The following is a 23,159-nucleotide window of genomic DNA, read 5'->3' as shown; positions in this document are numbered from 1 at the left end:
ATTAATGAAGATTTTATTTTTATAGTTTCATTCATAAAACTTTAAGTGAACTGAATACTTTTAATCTTGGTTCTATAGTCTTCCTTCTTACTGAACCTTATACGGAATATTAATTACAATACAAGAGAATTAGAACTTGAATGCAGCAAAATTATTTCCAATTCAGCAGATTTAGTGAGCATTCGGAATGAAAAAGTTGTAGCAAGATGCATATCTAAAAAAAGTATATAACACAATATCTAAAAAAAGTGCAATTTTTTTTTTCCCAGGTATGATTACAAACAGTTCTGTCTGATAAGAGTGATAGTCATCCATAATTAATACACTTTTACAGAGAGTGCATCCTGAAAACTGTCTATGGTCTTAGCTATCAATAGAGCTTAAATTGCACTGGAGCCTGGTAAACGATAATTTTAGCCGGAGCGCATTGGAGCTCTAAATAAAAGGGCTGCAGAACTTCTTTTCTGTAAGTGAACCCCAATTTTAACAGACAACTTTTATTTTAATAATAAATATGCCTTAAAAATACTGGTATTTCAGTAATTCGATTACAAACTTTCAGGAAAGATAGAGTATACCTAGACGATGGAAAATCACATAGCAATGCATGGTCGGAAACGCTTTCCTGGCGTGGTAGTCACAACACAAAATGCAAAAAAAGATGGACATGAACAGGGTGAGAAAGCATGTTTATTATGCTCAGCTCCACCTGAATGCAACTTATCCTTGACTTTGAATCGACAAGGATGGTCCAATGCATCACCTCACTTGCACTGACTACTTTCTCTGTGGTTACGTCAAGACACTGGTGTACAAAACCCCCCGTTAAGTCGGAGGTGTGAGGCCTGCACCAAAGTCCAAGATCGTAATTTCGATGTTGTAAAATTTAATTCTTTCTTTGATGACAATTGTTGTCAGTTTTTGTTTTCATTTCTTGGTTTTTGCTGTACTAAGCATAATAAACATGTTCTCACCCTGTTTGTGTCCTTCGTTTCTTATGTATTGTGTTGTCACTACCGTACCAGGAAAGTGTTTCTGACCTTGTTATGTATTTTTCCATTGTCCATCTGTATAATCGCCGAAACACTGTGTATATTCCAACTTCTGAATGCAAGCCTCAGGCATAAACTTTGGATGGAGGTAGAGACTTTTTAAGGACAGAAAAGCCCCGCATAAAATGAGTAAATTTTTCATTCCTGAAAATACTGAAAGTGATATCGAGGTATTACGCATGCCACGTTAGTGCCTTTCTGCTGCAGAACTCCCGTAGATTTTTTTGAACAATGTTACTAAATGCGGGGAAATACTACTGTCACAAGCATAGAGGAAGCTCACGTTGTTATCGTATCGTATTCAGGGAAATTTTCCTCTTATCGTCTAGAATTCTATCGATGGAGCATAGCAATCAGAAAGTCTTGCTCTTCCCTCTTTGTTTTCAAAGCTACATTTTTCCATTTGCATTTCCTTCCACATCCTAATACGGTTTCTAGAATTCTCACTATTGTTAGTGACGCTTTAATCGTTTTAATTTTTATTATTGGTGTGCCACAAAAAAAAAAAGATATTTTTAATGTCTCATCCCTTGAGGTGGTACATATATTACGTATAATTAGGGCTTAAATTCAGGCAGAGTTTGGCCGAATAATTGCTTTTGAGTGGAACTGTAATTCCAGCCAGAGCCCCAAATAAAATGAGGCCTGATAATTTATTTTTTATTTAACTATTTACAATTAATTTAATAATTTATTAAATTTCTATCTATCTCTTTACGTTACTTTCAATTTGGGTTTAATTATTTAAATTTTTAGTTATTTATTTATTATTTTTTCCTTCTTCCTGACAGTCTTCCATAAGCCTTCAGACTTCTAATTTCAGAAATTAAGCCCTGGCTACGAGGCAATTAAACGGTAGTTTCTTTCCAAGGTAATACACATTCTAAAGTGAAAATTATTTAATTTTACAATGGATAACACTGGTTTTCTTTTCAAAAAATGTTTATTAACTGTTTTTTATGTACTTTTAAAAATAATACCTAAAATTTGTATTAAATAAGAATATCTGCCTGATTACGAGACTTCTAATAATTAAAAATTTTGTTGTATTGTTAAGTAAATATACTGCCTTCCAAAAGTTTTTTTGTCTAATTTATGAATGAAGCAACATAGAAACAGAAAATTTAGAGGTCATGTTCATTAAACAGTTCTTAAATGAATGCGACATAGAATATTTCTAAAGTTGTACACAAACATAAATTACAACAAAAAATTGCACTCTTGGCAGTCCAGTGTTAGAGAAATAGTACATCACAATTTTTTGAGGAAAAATGTGATGATAACATTACAAAAATGGATTCTAATAAGGAATGTGTCCACTCCTAGCTGCAACACGTTGGCGGCAGCGATATTCCATGTTGTCAATTAAGTTGTTAGTGAAGTGAGAAGCAACGGCCAGACACGGAGTAATCTTTGTTCAAGCTCATCTAACGATCTTGGAGGAGAACTTAAGGCAGTAACTTGTCTTTCAAAGATGCTCTATCGAATTCAAATCTGGAGATTGAACTGGCCATTCCATCCGCTCCATAGCGTGACCCTCGAGATATTTTTCAGCAACACGATCTCGGTGCAGTCCCGCATTGTCGTCCATCAGAATAAATCCAAGTTCAGTAGCAGCGGCACATGAGCGAATATATTAATCAAGGATCTTGTCTCGATATTTCCCACCTATGAAAGTTCTTCCATGGAACACATGCAGGTCAGTGTGAATACCGAGAGAGATTCAGTCCAAACCATTATTCCACCACCTCTGTAACTGTGTCTTTCCACAATGTGGGATTGACTGTATCTGGTGCGGTGTTCCCTCCAGATCAGCTGACGACCTGAATCACTCTCCAGTACGAATCTGGGCTTCGCCTGTGAAGACAACATACGCCCATTGTTGACTGGTTGAGAAGACGTATTCTCTTGCCCAACATAAAAGGCCACCTCTGTGTTCTCGGGACAAGCAGTGGCGTAACTAGAACTTTTGGGCTCCTATGCAAAAAAATTTTCCTGGGCTCCTTTCCCAATAAATTTAATGTGCTTAAAAATAAATAAATGAATGAATAAATAAAAAACGTGAATATTAAAAAAAAATCAAAGATTCCAGAGCCAATGTTTTCATGATGATTTTTATCACATCTGGATTAATTGTTAAAAAATAAAAGCACGTTCTTAGGGAACCAGTTGAAAGATACGTAACGTGAAGAAAGAATAAAAAGGAAAATAATTTCTCTTGACCAACTGGTGAAATGAAAATTTGCTTTAGTCTGGTTATTTGACGTCAGATGATTTTAATTCAGTTACTTAAGACTTTTTGTGTGAGTGCGAGAGACAGATTTTTCTCTCCTTTCATTGAGATGCATACTGATAATAAATGAATAAGTCTATATAAAATTAATAAGTTCATATAAAAAAAGGAACATGTCGACGTATAGCATTAAGAAAAAGAAGAAAATGTGTCTACTGATTATTCGATTATAATGCGAATTATACAGAAACAAATTAATACATAAAATAAGTACTTTATAATAAATAGTTGCAATTAATTTCCACTTCCACCGCTTTTTGATTTGGGATTGCAAAAGGAGAAACCTTTCCTTTAGGAGGTCGCCTTTAATAATTTTCACGTTTGAGACTAAAGAATACAAAGAAACTTTTCCTATTTTCCGCTCACTGCTATCCCTAAACTGGGGTAGGTCATGAAGTTATTATTTCATAGTCGAATGCTGGAATTTTAACTTTTGCAAACACTTGAATTTAGCTGTTTCAGGTGCTTCCAAGGGCCTCCTATCTGCGTCATACAGAGAATTGCGTTACTGCACCATATAGGTAGGGGGCCCTTAAAAACTTAAAAGAAAACGAATTCTATTATCTACATATACTTAAGGATTCTAAAGCGAAAAGTAAATTGGAGTCAAATCAAGGCTATTCCTCAACTATATTAATATTAACAATCGTGTAAAAGGGGTTTAACACAAAATCCAAACTTATCAAAATTAAAAAAAGAATTTATAGTAGTACAAATTCTAAAAATAAAAATGAAAAGCTAAAGGGAAAAAAATACAAGATAAAAAATGTAAAAATAATAAATAATCTTCTTTTATTGAAATTCTAATTTCGAACTCATCAAGGTAAAATGAATTAAAGCTTCTTTATATACGTAATGGAATCCGTCTTTTAAGTTTAAACATGTAAATGTAGTTCAGCAGAACATTTAAGGGCCCCCTAAGCCTTCGGGCCCCTATGCGACGGCATTCCTTGCATACCCTTATTTACGCCACTGGGGACAAGGAGGCAAAAACAACTGGTCTTCTTGCATGCAAAACTGTGTTTAGTAGCTGAGATTTTTCTTAAATGATCTGTCATGAGCTCCTTCTTCGGTACAGTAATGTTGCTCCTTCTTCGGCCCAAAAGAGTTAAATAATGGTCTCGCATAGTTGTTGCAACTTTTGGTCTGCCTCGAACAGGTTTTCTAGACACAGAATCTTCGGATTCAAACTGATTCCATAGTCGGTGCACTACACTGTGAGAGACATTATAATAGAAACATAAATTTGACCCCAGGACATCATGAATATTTTTAGCTACAGAAGTATTAATGAGCATACAAAAATGCAATAAGTTTCAGTATCATTAGTTGCATCCGTTTGTATTTCCTGTGTCATTCGTATGTCTTTTCGGTATTCAAAATAAGTTCTACTGTCAGTTTTTATCCCTTTTACCCTATTACTATTATCTCATTCCTTGGTTGGCATTGATTTCTTGGTGAAAGGTTTCTTTTCTTCACAAAAAAAAATTTCCGTGAGATTTTCAGAAGAGATTTGTATATAGACAGACTATTTGTAGAAAAATTGAATAATTTAAAAATGAATATTATTGTTTTTAACTTTTTTTTTCTTTTGGAGGGGTTGTTTTACTTTGTTTTTTGTTTCCTAAAAAATTGCCAATTTCCTTTTTATGCTTATTTGTTTTCTCTTTTTATAAATTTTATTCTAGCCTTAAACTCACTAAATTTTCGAATATGAGGTAAACTAAAAATCCACCATTTGATTCTCACATTAGATATAGAACAAAACTTTATACAAATATGTTAATTCTGTCATCGAATGAAAAACAAAACTTCTTACAAATACATTAAAAACAATCATGCACTTTGTCTACACTCGTAATAAATTCCTTCATTATTCATAGTTTAACGTGCCATGGTAGCAATTTAATCATAATTTAGAGTTAGTTAGTTATCATTTGAGAAAGATATTTTAAAAATCGATTGTATAAAAATATTAATTTTTTAAACGGAAAATAAAATACATCTACACTAGTGCGCAAAACTTAAGAAACAAATTCATTTTTCAACTGCATACATACAACCATGAAATTGTTGAAAAAGGCTTATTGCGATCAGTGCAATGAAAGGCCAGCTCAGCAGAAAAATGTTGCATATCCAAATATTATCATAATGACGTCAGAAGGCATGTGAGGGCACGCAAAACGCGAGGAGTCAACGCGCACGGTACAAGACATCTTAAAAAGAAAGAAAAGATGGCGCATCTGCAAGTGAAAATGAGATTGCACGTGCAATAAGAAAACATCAGAACACCTTTAGACGTAGAATGATTGGCAAGTTTGAGGAAAAGCGCAGTTTGATGTCTGTAACCGATGAACGGAACTGATAAAAGTGTTCTTTCACGAGCTTAGAAAGCCTTCCGAACGAAAGGTACTGTTGTAAGAAAAGTTGATGGTGGTCCGCCAAGGAAAACAATGGTGCCTGATGACCGGCAGGCGAAAACAGATCGAAATTAGACAGCGGGCAACATTGCTCAACAACCGGATGACAGGTGTCTCAGTTTACTGTAGACGGACGATTTCATAAAGGTGGCCTATTCATCCGCCATTCTGAAAGCTGCGTTTACAGTGGTCTAGAGAACACAAAGACTGGACACCTCATCAATGGAGTTACGTCCTCTTTACCAATAAGAGTTGTTTCAGTCTGACAAACGATTCTCGGTTCCTGTTTATATCGAGAGAAGTAGGAACACGCTTTCATCAGGGAAAGAGATTACTACGATTAGGGACAGAGACAGCTAGGAGTGGTTTCGGCGTCCTTGTATGAGGAGGCATTATGATGAACGGAAGGGTGCCGCTCCATATTTTCCGCCGAGGTTCACTTGCCGAAGGTCATTAACAGTGGCGTGGCAAGGGGGTGCATGATGCCCCGGGCGCCGCTCGTAGAGGGGCGCCAAATGGTCTCCAAACAAGATTTTCCGGAAAATTTCAGCTTTCATTTAGATCGATTTCTGGAAAATATATTTAAAATTAATAACTATTGTTATATAATTAATTATTTATTTTCTTGATTTGTCTGATAAAATGTGTAATAAATAAATGTTTGCAGTACATCAACCAAAACGTTCTTCCTGACCACTTTATTTCTCCAAAGTAGAGATATATTTTTATTTTTTTAAACGAAATGCACGTATATCTCCCGCTTCTTATTTTAAAACGATAACACGACCTTGTCCCGAATTTCTCAAACATATCCAGTTTCCAAAATCCGATTCCATAATCTGGAAATGACATTTTGGGAAAATGCTAACGCTTCCGCTACAATGGATTGCGTTTGACTCTCCTGTAAACGACTGATGGCCTTCCTGGCTACCCATTCAACTAAGTCATCTTGCTGAGACATCGTATATTCACTGCTACGAAGCATTCATCGCATGTCAATTGTTTTTAATCTCTTATTACAAAAGGAATACTGCAGGTCGCTCCTTACTCCTTATCTAAAACGCATAGTTTTCGACGTCACAGACAAAATTTGCATATTCCCATCTTTATAAACGTTATAATTTTCCTTTATAATCTCTTCTATTTCCTTTTGTTCAAAAAGGTTGTCGATTATATGGTTATTTCATACCGAATCCACAATATCCCTTAATTGTTTTGAGCAGTGAATGTGACTGCATGACGTTACTCCGCAGTAGAAAAGAAACGGAACCTAAAACTTCACTACAGATCTACAGAGAAAATGTTTTTCCAAATCTAAGAGTCGCACTTCAAATACTACTTACTACGTTTCATTATCAAATGCTAACTATGAATGCTCGTTCAGCAAATTAAAATAAATTTTCACATATTTACAATCAACGATGAGACAAGATCCCCTAAGTCATCTAGCATTTTTTAGTGTGGAAAGAGAAAAATTTGAAAGAGTCGACTTTAATGAAGTAAATAATAAATTTGCTTTATCCAAGATAAGAAAAATGTATACATAGTAATTAATTGTATTCATGTATAATATTATTATTAATAAATATAACTGCTCGATAAAGTCGAGGTGCACGTGATTGAAGCGAGATGAGGGCAAATTAAAATTTTTAAGTTGGCTGGTGGTGTGTCTGAAAAATTTTATATCTTTGGCACTCCAAGCACGAACGTGTCTAGTTGGCTATGTCCTTCTGCATGCTAGGCCATACGAAGCGTTGCTGTATCAGTTTCCTCGAAGCCTTGATGCCAGGATGTGACAGACGATGTAATTGACTAAAAATGGCATGGCGAAATCCGGAGGGAACATAAGGTCGAAATCTTGAATCCTGAACATTACAATAAGGTGATTTTCCAGGTGACAGCTGCATAGGCTGCAAGTTGAGATTGGTGGAAGATTTGCTTTTCAAGAAGGTTTGTAGTTCTGAATCCCGGTGTTGTTCATTCGCAAGGACAGCAAACTTTATTAGCAAAGGAACGGCTAGTTCATCAATACGAGACAAGGTGTCTGCAACAATATTCTGCGAACCCTCAATATAACGGATAGCTGTTGAAAACTGCCCTATGAAGTCTAAGTGTCTCATTTGACGAGGAGAAGTTTTATCCTGTTGAATAGCATAGGTTAAGGGTTTGTGATCTGTGAAGATCATGAAAACGCGTCCCTCTAGCATATGTCGAAAATATTTGACAGCTTTATAAATTCCTAATAATTCGCGATCGTAAGTGCTGCATCTGGTTTGTGCTGGTGAGAGGTTTTTAGAAAAAATATAAGTCTCCATAATTCTTGATCTTTCTGTTGTAAAACTGCACTTATACCTGTTCTTGATGCGTCAACGTGTAGAGACATTAGGTTATTTTTTGGAAGCAGAAGAGATGAAAAATATGCAACGCCTTCGCCGGGAATCGAACCGCAGACCTCTGGAGTACCGGCCCAGCGTTCAGAACCACTACACCACGAAGACAGGCTACGAAAGCGGAAGAAAAACCTTATACACTCCCCTTTTTAAAGGGCGACTGGGGTTTTTAGGGGACCCAATCGCCAAATCCTGGGTGTGGAGAATCCTCATCCAACACCCCTTTTAGTTCGGGCGACACTGTAGAGACATTAGGATTTTTGGAAGCAAGAGAGATTGAAAAATTAGCAACCGCCTTCGCCAGGAATCGAACCGCGTACCTCTGGCGTACCGTCCCAGCGTGCAGAACCACTACACCACGAAGGCACGCTAGGAAAGCGGGAGAAATACCTTATAAACGTAGAGTGATAATGGTTTAGATGCGGAAGGATACTGCAAATTTGTTGCCGAAATTAAATCATTTTTACATTTTTGGAACGCTTCGCGAGATTCTGTGGTCCAGGTTATAACACGTTTATCGTTTTTCTTGCTTCCAACCAAAAAAGAATTTTAAGTGCTTGTATGGTTTGCTGCATGAGGTCAGAAACGTCGATAAAAATTGAGCATAGCAAGAAATCTTTAAATCCTTGACTGTAGATGTTTCGGGCATATTGCGGATAGCGGTAACTCTGGAAGTGGTCGAACACCATCAACGGAGATTTCATGACCAAGAAAGGATACTCTTGGTTGGCCAAAAACGCATTTGGAAGGATTAAGACTGACACCGTATCTTTGAAAACGTTCAAAAACTTTTCTCAAATGTGATAGGTGTTCTTGCTCTGAAGAGGAGGCGATTAAGACTTCATCAAAATAAGGTAAACGAAAGTCGAGGCCGATTAACACCTGATTCATGAAGCATTGTAACGTTTGAGCAGCATTGCATAAACCGAAAGTCAGGATCGGAAACTCAAATAGTCCAAAAGGCTTAATAACCCCAGTTTCAGCTGGGTTAACGGGTTAACAGCTGGGAATATCAGCTGGGTTAATGGGCACTTGGTGATGCGCCCGCTCAAGATCAAGGGTTGTAAAAATAGGTTTTCCCTCTAAAACTTGAATATGCGGGACTGGGTAACGATCAGAAATTGTAGCTGCATTTTAACCGGCAATAATCGCCACTTACCATTTCTTTTCCGAACTAGATGGAGCGGACTGGCCCATGAACGTTTTGAAGGACGGCAAATTCCCTGTTCCATCATGTATTGAAATTCCTCTTTGGCGGCTTTAAGCTTGTCCGGAGGTAAGCGTCTTAGTTTAGCGGCAATTGGAGGTCCGTTAATTTCAATATAATGTAGTACATCGTGTTTGGACTCGGAAATACCCATAACTGAGCGCGTGACTGTAGGAAATTCTCTGAGAAGTTGATGTTCTCTGAGAAGTTACCCGAAATCAGTTTAATGCTCAAATCTTGACTATTGCGAATTACTCCCGGATAAGTTAAGTTGGTTGTGGAATCTATCAAACGGCGATTCTTAAGATCGACAAGCAAAGAAAATTTTTGTAAAAAGTCAGCGCCAATAATAGGACAGTAGCAATAATGAATGACCATTGGAAGTTGCGGGGCAATCCTAAATCAACAGATATTAGGCGTTCATCAAAAGTTTGAATAGGAGTTCCATTTGTTACATAAAGTTGTAACTTGGTAAGGCGCTTTTGTTCGTGAAAATGTGGTGGAAGGACAGAAACATCAGCCACGGTGTCTACAAGAAACCTTAAGCCCGAATTCTTTTCGATGACGAAAAGGCGTGCAAAATTCCAGCCGTTGTGATTCACGACTTCGAGCAACGGCCCTTCTCGTTTCCCTGGTCGTTAGAACGACACACGGTGGGTGGCATTTGTTTGCCTTGTTTCCAAATATGTGGTGATAAAAAACAAATACCCGGAAGAGGGCTTTCATAACGTTTCCTCAGTGGGCTACGACGTGTATTTCGACCACGTGATTTGTAGCAGTTGCGCTGTAAAGATTCAGCTTGGATGGCTACTAGTTGAGTTACCTGTTTGGACAAATGATCAATTTGAGCCTGTAACACCACACTACCTGGATCAGGAGCCTGCACTGCATCTATTTGCCCTGAAATGGCCAGCTCGTGAATTTTATCAGCGATTTCGGGAAGATTTTTATGTGGCTCGCTACTGGCCGCTAAAATGGTTTGCATGTTAGATGGAAGTCTATTCATCCATAATGTTTTAAGAATGTTATCCGCTAGGTTACCGGCGGCTACGTCTGACATTTTAGACAGCAATTGAGAAGGCCTTATATCACCCAACTGTAAATCGTGCAACAGCTGCTTGATTTTTAACTGTCTCAGATTGATTCTTCATAAACAGAAATTAATTTTTTTTAAAAAGATTTGTATTTGTCCGTCGCCGGTGGATTCAAAATTATTTCACGAGCTGATTGCAGTACCTCTGATTCTAACGCGGCGAACGCTGTATAACATTGAGTTTCGTCGGCAGTAATGTGATTCAATTTAAACTGCGCATCCAATTGAATGAACCCTAACGATGGGTCTCGGCGACAAAAAGGTGGTGGCTTAACTGCCACTCGCTCCAATTGTGTTGCAGCATCGTTGTCAACCAATTTAGACTAATCAAATATGCACAGTAATAATATGTATAGAAAAATAATCAATATGTATATAGTGAAACAGTTTCTTGGTAATTGAAATCAGGAGAAATTGGCAGCTCAAATGCAGCAGACGATACATATATCCACCGAAATTATGACAGAAATATGTTGACTCACCGGAATGCGTCACAACGCTTGAAATCACAGGTGAAATGTCTTACTTGCATCTCATCACACTGAATAACTTACTGGTGCTCAGAATTTTGATATATAAACTCCATATTCGTGCAACATTGAAGGTTGCTATTCGTAATAAATACGGTTCACCAATTATGGTAGTACAATTTTTTGAGACAGATCGTTAAATAATTATAACAATTGAATAGAATAAATATTATTTTGTTTTTGGTTGCTATGGGTTACCAGACTGGCAGAGTTGAGTTGTAGTAGGCAAGTTACCACATATCTATTTATCTATAATGTATATTAAACTTTTAATTATTTAAAAATTGTACTTTTTAAAAACACTTATGTAAATATGCAAAATAAATAATGTAACTAATTCTAGATCATCGTATGTCTGATTTTTTTCGCTGACACAGATGCATTTCCGAATCCAAGGCTATTGTAGTTAGGTAGTGACTATTCTTAATATATTTTTGAGTATTTTATGGCAGATTCAGCATTTTATTATCATTTACATTATTTTCTTATTACGAATATATTCTATACATTATATACTGAAAGTTTTTTTTGGGGGGGGGCGCCAGTTATGCTTGCTACGCCACTGGTCATTAATGTGATGAAGTTATCCTTCCCCACTTGCGTCTTTTTCGGGATGCCATTGGTCCCGACTTTGTTTTTATAGATGACAATGCAAAGATATACAGGACTTATGCCATCGAAGAGCTCCTGGACAGTGAAGATATCCATAGAATGGACTGGCCAGCGTTCTCCCCTGATTTAAATCTAATTGTGGGAACATTTATGGGAAACTTTAAAGAAACGCCTGGCGGCATGATCTCAATTGTCTGTCTCTGGAGAACACCAAGCAACTGAAACAAATGCTTCTTGAAGAATGGGAACTCTTATACCAAGAAGTGTTAGATAATCTGGTGTTGCGTGTCGACAGACGATGTAACGAAACCATTGCATTTAGGGGAGGTCATATCTCTGGCTTACTGGGTTGTTGTTCCTTCTTTTGGCCGAACAGTTTTTGATACCAATACTATTCTGTCAATAAAGCCTTTTCTATCCGTTCCGTTCTGTTTTGTGTCCCATTAACTCTTTTTTCTACTACAGTTTCCTCATCTTTTAAGTACTACGTTGCGCCTCTATGGTATGAATTTCATGTCTCTCTTCTCTTGGTTGATTTTTTGCGAAATTACGGCCAAAATCAGAAAAGTTGTGCAAGTTTTGCGCAGTCGTGTGGAACAACAATTTTAAAAGTTCGTCATCTGAGCAAACGCTCTGCATTTAGTATGTAATCATGCTTCCTTAAATAAATAAATATTAATTTTTTACTTATTTAGTAATAAGAATATTGTGTTTGTATAGTTTTAGATACCCTTAATTTTCGAAAACTTTTGACATTAATTTACCATAATAATATGGTTTTAGTAATCCACTGCTACCGGAAATGTTTGAACTAAAGTAGCAGAAGTATTGAAAAGTGGCAGAAAGTAGCACATAACGTCAGAGATCGCGGGATTTTGTGACGGCATAGGTATGTTCGCATAATCGCTGGCATCATCCCAAATTAGTCTTCGTGAATTGCGTAAATTACAAACCGTAAATAGATTCTTGGTCGTTTCATTGTGTATATAGGTTGTTGACGAAATTTTCCATTGTTTATCTCTCTCTATTTCTTTTGCAATTAATTGACAGTTAATTTAGATTATTTTCAATTAATTTGTTCATGTCCATTGTTAAGAGCTTCTTCACGTTTGGAAGGCCCACCAGCGCCGAGCGGTGAAATCAGTGAACACTGGTAGTTCGGCCCGGGGTTCGAATCCTGACGAACGGGCTGGCTGCATGGTTTTTCCTATGTGTAACGTTTATACGAGCCATTTTCTCTTAGAAAAGTCCTCCAAGAAGGCATCTGTCCCCTCAAGCAGATAGCCCTCGAGTGCTTTGCCATAATCAAATAAACCAAACCAGCCTCACGACTAGATTGTTAAGTACTAATACTTTTAAACTGGCTTTTTATTTATTTAATTATTTATTCATAAAAATGTATTAATTGTTTCTAGTTTTACTTTAGTTGTTAATGCTTTTCAGTTAATTTCTGTTCTGATTTTTGAACTTATTTCCCTTCAACAGAATCTAATTGCTAATAAAAATTACATTCCTTAACTATTAAACTTGTTTGTGGTGCTGTTTAAAATCTGGTGTTAAGTTTTAAGAGTGCATTATAAGTAGCATTTCAAATAGTCCTAAAACGTGCTTCGATATTTTATGCTGTTTTTCACTATAATAACATCCATATAAGCATAGATGCGTACAATATAAAACATTAGTAGACTTATCCAATATAGAGAAATGATGATTTATTGATATCCAAGTACTTATTCTTTGAGCAGTCCAGACGAAATGACGTTCTTTATAACTACTGTGCATTTCTCCATGTGTTAACATAAAATCCGATATAATGAATTTGATAGCACTTCCCTCCCCATGTGTGCTTTGTCATAATCAAATAAACCAAACCTACAATAGTAAATGTGTAAAATAAAGTTTGTATAAAAAGATTATGTTTCACAATGTAGCATAGTTTATCAAAAATTAAAAGTTGTATGTGATATTATACTTTACAGAAAACATAATTCTTTTTTGTACAAAGCATTCCTTTCTTAAGATTTCAATCAAAAAATTGATACTCATTTACTTCATTACGGAAAAACACACGACAGCTTATGAATGATGCTTTCTTGGAGTACATTCAAAGAAATAACTTTACACGACATACGGGCAAAATTGTGAAACTCCTTTTCAGTCTGATCACTAGAATCCAGTCTGATCACTAGATCCAAAAATCCGACATAAACTCCTTCCTTTCTCAGCAGAATGTTTTTGCCCCTGACGAAGAGAGGTTTGTACTTATTCGCCCTCAAAATCGAGAGTTTCAGTTAAATCTACGAAAAACATAAAGTTGTACTTTTGCCTAATTTTGAAATAAACTACCAGTATTCAACAGTCCCATTAATCTTAAAAACCTACTGGGAAATTTCCAAAATGACAGATGTCTAGACTTATAGCAGTATGATGGATTATATAAGGTACGCACGATTATCTGCCTTGAAAAATCTATTTCCTTAACGAAGCACTTTCTAAAGAAAACTAGCTCGTTTACATCTTACATATGAAATCATGATACAGTTCCCTTCATAATATATGTAAAATTTTCGAGATTACGTATTTCCTTTTTTGTTCTAGACCAGTGAATCCCAACCTTTGCCTTACATTGACCTCTCATAAAAGAATGGTTTGCTTCATTGAACTTCTTCAAATCTTCTGTATAATGTACAGCATTATGTGTGACCATAATACAAATAGTTGCTTATACATAACTTAAAAACACTAAGAATATGAACAAAAGTTGTAGACTCTACAACTTTGTTCATATTCTTATAGTGTAATTGTTATTTTTAAGAAAAGAGTTGTAGAGTCCTTTATGAACAAAAGTGACTCTACAACTTTTGTTTATAAAGGTTATTTTGATGTTGGAAACGTGAAAAATGAGATATGCCCTCACCGGGACCTCTCGAATACGCGCCGAGTGTGCTACCGTTACACTAAGGAGGCATGAGAAAGGAGGGAGAAAATACCTTATATACTCCCCCTTTTAAATCCCGATTGGGATTACAGAATCCAATCGCCAGATCCTGGGGGTAAAGAATCATCAACCACCACCTTTTAGTTCGAGCGCCACTATAGAATCATTAGAATTTTTGAAGCAGGAAATATATTATCGCCTTATGTTATATTTAAAGAAATTAGATAATGAAGAATCTACATAAATGTATGTATGTTTTCCGCACTGTGATAAAACAACGGTATCTAGATCCATCAAATTTTAAATAACGTAATCTTCCACCGGATAAGATGCCCTAATTTAGAATTTGAAATTTGTTTTATTATCGATTTCATATTTTGTAAAGCTTTAAAGCATTTTTGATTAACAAAATCAACGATTTCAAAGCGAGCAACGGCAGTAAAATTTGAAAGCTTACAGATTTTTTTTTTCATTTTATTTTTTAATTTATCAGAACTTTTTATAACGGATAAATGAAAGCTAATTTTCAATCTTCTGCTGATAAGTGCAACGTGATTTTTTTTTCATCTATGTTTTTATGGAAATTCAGATTTTGTATCTTCAACGCGCGAGACTGTGTATGTTGAGTTGAATTTTATGGTTTAAGTGCGAAGAACATGATTCTTTATAAATAATGGTAACACACAAAACGTTAAAAACACGGCCCTTTGAGCGTAATATAAAATTTGAAAGCTTACAGATTTTTTTTTTTTTTTCATTTTATTTTTTAATTTATCAGAACTTTTTATAACGGATAAATGAAAGCTAATTTTCAATCTTCTGCTGATAAGTGCAACGTGATTTTTTTTTTTTTTTTCATCTATGTTTTTATGGAAATTCAGATTTTGTATCGCTACCTGATTTTCGTTAATATCCATCGAACACTTAACTTTATAGCAAATATAACCAACCAAACAGAAAAACGCAATTTTATTTTCATTTCCCTCGTATTTCTAAGCTCTAAAGTTATCATTCGCTTCCGCACAGAAATGTCAAGCTAGCGTAAATTAATTATCAATACGAAATAGCTGCTTCAGATGATATTTACATGTCAGCGACGATATTAGGATGAAATACCTGCTTCAGATGACATTTACCATCTCGGAGATTTCCTGCGATGACTCGTGAGTCAAGCAGAGCATGCCCCATGCAGCGAGGAGGGGTTGGCCATGAAACGTCGCTGGAGTGGCCTTCGGAAACCTGGAAGTAAGGCGGAAGGCGCACGTGATGAGTTCCACGCTTTCCGTTGATCCCGCCCTAAAAATAAGTGTGATTGACCGGAACCCGTGCGCCCTGACCGTGCCACGCGTCCCAATGCCACCCGGAGCAAATTTCGGGTCAAGTGAGGACAAATGAAGGTCGGGTTTTGCGGCGCAATGCGAATTCAAGGTTGCCTCACCCATCGACCAAGGTCGGGAGGAGGTGAACACCCCTCCGCAATGACGTCATCAACGCGCAACAGTCGCGAAATGCTTGACGCATCTTCTCATCCAAGGTTGAGTCCATGTTCCCTTTCGTGCTTATGGAATACTGTGTCCGCCTTGATCCGCCCCTCCATATGGGCGGCGAAATCGTTCCTTTCTCCTCACATCGTATGAAATAAGCATGGCCCGAACGTTCCCATAGTAGCGGATGTTTTATTTAGTTTCCTTCACCTAGATTTTACACAATGAGGTTGAGCTCAAGTTACCTACGTCAGAGATGGGAATTTTTTTTTTCCGCTTCAACAGGTTCCTCCATTCTATGTCCCTCCCCCTCGAAGGAGACTATAGACCTGCTTCAGTGAGATATTTCCCATAAAACTAGGATGATACCATTACTCCTCAGGTGGTAATCGGGAAATCGCTTAGAGTAATAATTTTCATAGTCTTAGTATTTTAGTAGTCTTTCTCTTTCGTGCAGCTGTGAAAGTTAATTTTCATAAATTATATTTTAAAGGCAATTAGCGCTTGTTTCCAATTTTTAATAAAAGAGCAATAATGATAGTAATTTTTTTATTTGTCTTTTTTTAATCTTTTATTTATTTTATTTAATTTTTATTATCTTAATAATTCGCTTCGTATTATCTTAATAATTCATATGCAATCATTCTGGTTGAAACATTTTCATTTATGGTATCAGTCAAAACTATGTGGGATATTTTGAAATTATCAAACGGTTAATTAAAAGTCAGTAAAATCTATTAACGGTTGTAGATTAATTGTGAGTATTTTTAACTGAATTACACTATTTTATCATTAAGTAATTTACTTTTATACAACAACAACAACAAAAAAAAAAAAAAAAATAAAGAAAACAAGAGGAATAAACAAGAAGGGAAAATGTAATATAACTGATTAACAAGCTCGGCTGTATGTGTTTGTTGCCTCTTGCCAAAAGGCCTAAAGACTTTCAAATTTAATCTGAAAGATTAATGAATAATAAATTAATTAAATTAAATTATTTACTCCGTCATTAGACAATAATTTCATGCAAGTCTTATTTAATATAAGTCATAATAGTTGAATTATTTAATTAAGAACATATACAAGAACTCTATTTCAATTCTGACCAGCAGTATTCCAACAAATGGTTCATTTGATAGTTTCCGGATGTGCAGTGAACCAACTTTCCCTTTCACTAACCTCTCGAAAATAATAAAATAATAATAAATATTAATAATAACTTAATAAAAAAATCTGAAAGCATTCCGATTTTAAATTTACATTTTGTCTGTTACCTTTATTTATTAAATATCACATTCTTCGCACTTAAACCACAAAATTCAGTTCAAGAGCAATATCGTAAAATAGTTTTAAATTGAGCATAGCTTTAGAATTACCGATACAGAGTCTTGTGCGCTGGAGATAAAAATGTTTTTTCTGTACAACGTTGCCATTACTTGCTTTGAAATCCTTGAGTTTGTTAATGAAAAATTCATTAGAGTTTTGCAAAATATGAAATCGATAATAAAACAAATTCCAAATTTCAAATTCTGGCTTCCACATGCCCATATTCGTAGTAGGATTACGTCATTCAAAATTCGATGGCTCTGTGTACCGTTGTTTCATCACAATGCGAGAAATAGACATACATTGATGCAGATTTTTTTTTTTTTTTTCTAATGGCAGATTGTGAACAATTACAAATGTAACCCAGTCCATTAATCTATACAAGGCCGGATGTGGTGGTCTCTTTATTATGGAGGCACCTAATAGGTGGGCCACCATCGCCTTTCCTATGAAGGGACGGACAGTTACAACAATGCCTTCTCCGGAATTCGAACCTAGGCCCTTCGGCATCGCTGTCAGCTTCTCTGACCACCATACCGACTGGGCAGCTTTTATGCAGATTTTTCATTATTTAATTTCTTCAAATGATGGTGACAACAGTTTGAAAAGTGAAATGGACATCCAAAGTGATTCGACGCAATATCGCAAAACGAAAACCATAGTTCCTCAGACACAAAGCCCATTTGGACTAAAAAGGGGAGGAATTCTGATTGACTTAAACGTCGGAAAATGTATCAATACCAGTTTATAACACTATCCAAGTGGACCAAGTTGGTCTGTGAGGAATTAAATTACATTTGTTTCCGTTAGCCTTTTGTTAAAAAAGAAATATTGTTACAAAATATGTTTAAACTGTCGTAATATCATGATTTACAGATGAACTTTATTAAACGTTATAAGAAATAAAATTTATGCTCCGTATGACTTGGAAATGTGACATTATACTCCCTATTATGTTTCAAAATAATACATAAAATATAAACAATACAAAAATTACGTCTCTAAGTACTTACGGGGGCGCAAACGGTTATTCTCACCCTACACATGTGATATTAAGATTTTAGAAGAGCCGTCACTAATCAGAATGACGGCGCAAATAATTTTGAAAAAAAAACATAAATTAGCTGTTTTTTAATCACATGAATTATATATATTATAAATTACAGCAATTAGTTATATTATTTTAAAAACATTTTTAAATAGTATAATTTATTAAGAAGTACGTATATTGGTTTTTATTCGCTCACCTTGTTTAAGACCTACAATTATAGCTTGAAAGAAAAGTATGAATGACAACATTCTGAGAACTGATCATTTGCTATGCCCGGTAATTATTTTGTACGTTAAAAAAGTATATTATCTTCCCGAAACTAAACCGCTGATTTAGTTTATAAGACATATACTCATTCCTTTCCGCATGCCTTAGTAGTATAATTGGAAGAACGCTCGACGAGTATTTGGGAGGTCCAGACTTCGAATCCCGCAAAGGCACTGCACATTTTCTGCTGTTCATGACTTCGCGAAATTTTAAATGACTCTGTAAATGGCGCTCAAGGGGATGAAATCGTCACAACTAGGATTTGGCGACTGGACCCCTTATCCTCAGTCGCCCTTTAAAAAGGGAGCACGCTGGACGCGTATTCGGAAGGTCCGGACTTCGAATCCCGGTGAAGTCAATGCACATTTTTCATGTTCCAGCATCCATATAACGTAACGAAATCTAAAAGTCTTATGCTATGTTATGTAGTACCGATCCTAGATCAGGGGCCACTCATGTGCAAATTAAAATTGGTCTTCCTTTTTTACAGAAATATAATATGTTTAATAATCATTTCGAAGCCCTTAAATTTGACTGCCGACGTGCTGTGCACCATCTTGGCTTTCGCTAGGATCGGCCCAATGTTTATGAATATAAAACCTAAAAATTTAAAAACCTTATGTCATGTTGAATGGTTATGACCTGAAAGCTGGCTAAAAGGTCATAAATTACTATTAAAAATAAATATAATAATGATAATAATAATAATAAAGAAATAAACGTAAATTTCAAGGGAAAACATATTTAATTTAGTAGTTAAAATTTTGACATCATTTTCAGAAACTGAAAGCCTTTAATATTTTTGTAATTATATTTATTTTTCTGTTAAATCTGCATTAATAAAGTTTATTTTTATTGCACACTCAAAGCTGAAAACTCAATTACGTGAGAGTGCAGCATTCTACTCTGTTTACTAGCCATACTATTTATTATGGAAATATTCTTCTTAATTTATACGTATTTTTGTACTTGTGTGCAGAACCTTGACCCGCTTAAATGTTATCGAGAGTCATTGTACTGATATGAACTGAATGCATCAAATATTTCGCGCAACCAGTACAATAAACTTTAAGTTATTTTGAAACTCACTGTGTAAAGTAAAGCAAGTGCACCTACACTTAAGCTCCACCTCACTTTTGGGTGCTTCCATTTCGCATGCAAGGTTGAGACGCATGCGTTAAGGGGTATTGACACGAAGGACCAATGTGAACGACCTCATCGGGGGTCAGCGACCGTTAAGAGCTGGATGCGTCCATTATCCCAAGGACGCGCAGGTTGTTTTGTCCGCCACCAAAATCCGTTACAGGGATGAGGAAAGACGCCCGAGAGCAAAGAATGAAAAGTTGCCGATGTTTAGCGCTGTTTGGCGCATTTTTTTATATTTGACTAGCAGAAGTACCCGATACCAGTTAAGGTAGATTGAGAGTATGTACTATCTAACAACGGAGAGTACGATACCGCTGTAATCCTTCTTTAATAACGATGCAAAAAATACGATTTATAGTCGTACATTTTTCAGTCTGATGCGGTATGGAAACCACATAAAAAATTTCGATAGAAAAATAAGCTAATTCTCTCTCACTATATCAGCAACAATGGCACGCAATTTTTAATGATTTTCGTCTTTCTAATCAAATGGTCGTGAAAGCTCAAGTTCCATCCGATATTTCACCTATATTCAATTTTAGTCAATTAAATGTGGCAAAAAATTTATCATAATTGATCAGAAATCAATAACGCAAACAAACAAGTACGCCAACAGGCATTCTTCTTTATATATATAGATTTTGTAAAACTTACAAATCTTTGATTAACAAACTCTACGATTTGAAAGCGAGCAGTAGAAGCACTTTTCGGAATATTTTTGTCTCCAACGCGCGAGACTGTTGCCACTCGGAAAAATGATTGCAACAATTAGTGTTTTCAGAGTTGTTTTTAATTAATATCTCGGCTGATTAACGTCGTTCGAAGATGGGAGCAGTCGAAATGGCTTTAGGCGAATTTTTGGAATCGTGAATAATGTATTTAATGTTTGGCAATGTAATTTTTATTTCACTGTTAAACTTCGAAATTTTTTATTAACAAACTCTACGATTTGAAAGCGAGTAGTGACTACGTTTCGCGAAATAAAGCAGATTTTTATCAAGAATCAATTTCTTTATTTTATTGTGATTGAAATAAGAAAAAGTTGTATATAAGCAAATACAAAACGACTGCATTGACTAATTTCGTCAAAAAAAAAAAAAAAAAATTCGTTTTCTCAGCAAAAAAAAAGCACAGTCCAGTTACTCAGACTTTTCAAATATCAAGAAAAGGCAACGGTACTAGTAACTCCGCATTCTGAAAATTAGATTGCCACAATGCATTTTCGAGTTTGTTAGTGCGATACGGCGGCACATCGAACTCAAACGGAAAGAAACGCAGTGGCAACCCTGACATCAACGAAACCGAAAGCAAAACAGGTCGTCTCAATGTGAATGAACGGTCGCCCCCACTTTCTCTTTCGTTTACCTTCTAAAGGACATGGACCTACTTACTTGGAATGGAATAACCTGCTCATTGCTCCAACAATCATGTACTGAGCATCACCCCTCCGAAGTTCATTCGCGGGGATGTGAATAGGGAGGTAAGTGAAAGCGAAAACCGTTGATGAGGTTTTTGACATGACTGGGAGGAGGTTGAAGAAAGTTTATTGACAGTGACGTCTTATGTCCCAGATCGTGAAAGAAAAGTGAAATTTGAAACAGGGAAAGTTACGTAATAAACTGCGTTAAATAAAAATAAATAAATAAAAGTGAAGGAATAAAATAAAAATAAACTCTGAATAAAATTGACTGCGTTTGTTAGAATTCTTTTTGGCAGGTTATGCAATATGCATATAAAAACACAAGTAGATATTTATATATAGGGAATTCTCTCGCGATGATTACCTCCCTAAGTAGACCACCTCTGGAAATGACCAGGTTTCGGAGAACATAAATATACATTGGTGCTGGACATACCTTTCTGGCCACATTCACGCAAGAACAAAATTGTCTGGAATCCGTAGATGAGCCTCTTAGGAAGAGTTCATGGTATTTCTTTTTAGCTATTCGGTTTTTAGTGGTTCTACAAATACCATTCGATTTTTTTAGCTTTCTACAATTGTTGAATTTTTATATCAAAATATTTAATCTTTCATTATTAGCAAAGCCATCTCCAAGAACAGACACCTAGGGCGCCTGTATTTTGGAGGAAGTTAACTAAGTTGTTCTCATAAGCAAGACATAAATAAAGGTATATTTTGATTAATACATTTACTATTCTGAGTGCTTAGGAAACCGAAAATGCTAGGCTTAGCGATCATTTTTAGCAATCGCATGATTTAAAGTGATAATGAGGTCGGATTTCTAAATCAAAAAAAAGTTTAAATGGGTCTGGGAATATCATCTTACACCATTGGATAAAACTGAAAAACTAGGAAAGTGAATAAGGGGCAAGTACGTTTAAATAAATACACAAAAAAGAGGGTTTTTTTTATTATTATCATTTTCGCATTGAGCAATTAAGGTAGCGCGTATACGCAAATTCACGTTTAGCAAGTACGCGATCACCAAGTGTTTACTATATGTGCAATAATATTTAAATATATAACTACTTCCAAATTTTAAATTATAATTTATTTTTATATTTTTAATGATATTAAAAATATAAATAATAGTTTTTAATGATATTAAAAATACTAATAATAGTTTTTAGTAATGTTAAGAAAATAACGTGTATTTACAAGATTTGAAAGTAATTTATATCTTAACGTTTTTCCTTGATACCAGTGTCAACACCGACTATCATCTTGCTGTACACCTCACTGTCAAGGGTTTTATCTTTAAAATTATTTTGCGACATTGCTCTTGAACTAAATTTTATGGTTTAAATTCGAAGAACATGATATTTAATAAATAAAGGCAACACACAAAATGTTAAAGGGAAAAAAAAAAAAAAAACCTCCGTACGTATTTTAAAATCTGAAAACTTTCAGATTAATTTTTTTCCCCGATATTAGTTTTCGTAGTTAATGTATTATTACGAAGAGCGACATTTTTCAGAAATAATGGCGAGTGAATTTTAGCTGCAGTTCTTGAAAGAAGTAATCACAAGTTCGGTTTTTTTTTATGTAATTCACAGGTAGCAAGATAGACAGAAATTTTGCTGGCAAGCTGCATAAGTACACTGGGTACAAAAAGTATTTGCACACATACATTTTTGTTCACAATTTATAAGAAAATGCATTAAGAAATACAAAAATTGGCATTTAAAAAATAGAATAAGCTTATTCATTTAAATTAATTACAAAAAATACAATAATATTAATAAAAAACATTTTTTTGCAACAATATTAAAATATCTTAAGTCAAAAAAGTATTTGCACACTCAACTCAACTTTAGCAAATTTGCATTTTTATGCTATTATTTGACAGTCATCCGGCAGTAAATAACATACGTAAGACGACTATAAA

Source organism: Stegodyphus dumicola, chromosome 1 (assembly GCF_044657685.1).
Source record: "Stegodyphus dumicola isolate Sdum_Otavi_A_Nest chromosome 1, ASM4465768v1".
Taxonomy (NCBI): Eukaryota; Metazoa; Arthropoda; class Arachnida; order Araneae; family Eresidae; genus Stegodyphus; species Stegodyphus dumicola.
The sequence above is the reverse complement of the archived record's forward strand: the minus strand, read 5'-3'. Positions refer to the sequence as shown.